Raw genomic sequence first — 1,598 nt, forward strand, 5'->3', positions numbered from 1 at the left:
TATAATTGTCTTCCAATACATGTCCAAAGGTGGGATTGCAAGATCGTATGATAGCTCCACACTGTTCTCCATAGTGGCTGGATCAATTTACATTCCCACTAAAACAGCATGGAAAGAAGAAAGTGAAAGTGAAGTCGCTCAGTCGTGTCCGACTCTTTGTGACCCTGTGGACTGTAGCCCGCCAGGCTCCTCCGTCCATGGGATTCTCCAGGCAAGAATACTGGAGTGGGTTGCCATTTCCTTCTCCAGGGGATCTTCCCAACCCAGGGATCGAACCTGGGTCTCCTGCATTGCAGGCAGATGCTTTATCCTCTGAGCCACCAGGGAAGCCCCAACCAAAACAGCATAGGAGGGTTCTTTTTTTTTTTTTTCACACTCTTTCTAGCACTTATTATTTGTAGACTTTTTAAAGATGGCCATTCTGACTCATGTGGAATGACACTTCATTGTATCATTGACAAGGAATTAATTTCCAAAATATGCAAATATATAACTCATACAGTTCAATCAAGCAAACAACCCAATCAAAAAAAAAAAAATGGCCAGAAGATGTAAATAGATATTTCTTCAAAGAAGATATACAGATGGCCATAAGGCACATGAAAAGATGCTCAACATCACTAATTAGTAGAAAAATGCAAATCAGATATTATTCTTGTCATTGGAAATATAGCATTTATTAAAGTGAACAACGATTTCTTTTAGGAAAGTTACCTGAAATAAACTGGGAAACCAAAAATATGATAGTGGATTAGCTTATGTCTGATCCAGTGCATCTATATTGTACAATTTGCATGGAGACATTTGGTCCACACCAAACAGTCCTTGATGTTTGGTCCTGTCCAAAATCATTTGTCATGGATCAAATATGCACAAGGATGTTTTGGATAGGATCCAGTTTCAAGGATCTCATGGGATAGACCAAATGATTTATGGACATGTGGATAGGACCAACTATCCCACAAAGGAATAGGTATAATACATAGAATATTAAATAGTGATGGGTACTATGGGAAAACTAGTAATAAAGGGAAGTGGGTATAGAGTGGCAGCAAAGACGTGATTTGGGAAATTTAAATAGAGGTCAAAGTAATTGAGGGATAGATAGTAAGATAGTGACTCATGCAGATAAAACTGTGGGAGGGCTTTTTAGGCAAAGAATACAATAAGGGCAAACATCATTCAATATAGATGTACTTGGTGTGCTTTAAAAAAAAAACACACAAAACTATTTACTTATTTTGGTTAGGCTGGATATTCATTGCTACACATAGGCTTTCTCTGTGGCGAGCAGGGGCTACTCTTCTTTGCAGGGCATGAGCTTCTCATTGTGCTGGCTTCTCTTGTTAACAGAGCACAGGCTCTGGGTGCACAGACCTTAGTAGTTGTGGCTCATGGGCTCCAGAGTGCAGGCTTAGTAGTTTTAACACTAGGGCTTAGTTGCCTATGGTATGTGGAAACTTCCTGGACCAGGGATCAGACCAGGGTCCCCTGAAAGCAGATTCTTTACCACAGACCACCAGGGAAGCCTGGTGTGCCTTTGATAAGGAAGAGCTAGAGTCCTGTGAAGAAAATGGAAAGAGAGTTATAGGTTGTGA

At 40.4% G+C, this 1,598-nt stretch overlaps 1 non-coding gene across 1 annotated transcript; it reads right to left on the bottom strand.

Moving 5' to 3' along the window:
• Nucleotides 1–255: 255 nt before the first annotated feature.
• Nucleotides 256–327, bottom strand: TRNAC-GCA (transfer RNA cysteine (anticodon GCA)). Its single transcript has one exon. It is a non-coding gene; the product is annotated as a tRNA-Cys (tRNA).
• Between the last annotated feature and the right edge of the window lie 1,271 nt (nt 328–1,598).

Source organism: Bos indicus, chromosome 17, assembly GCF_029378745.1.
Source record: "Bos indicus isolate NIAB-ARS_2022 breed Sahiwal x Tharparkar chromosome 17, NIAB-ARS_B.indTharparkar_mat_pri_1.0, whole genome shotgun sequence".
NCBI lineage: Eukaryota > Metazoa > Chordata > Mammalia > Artiodactyla > Bovidae > Bos > Bos indicus.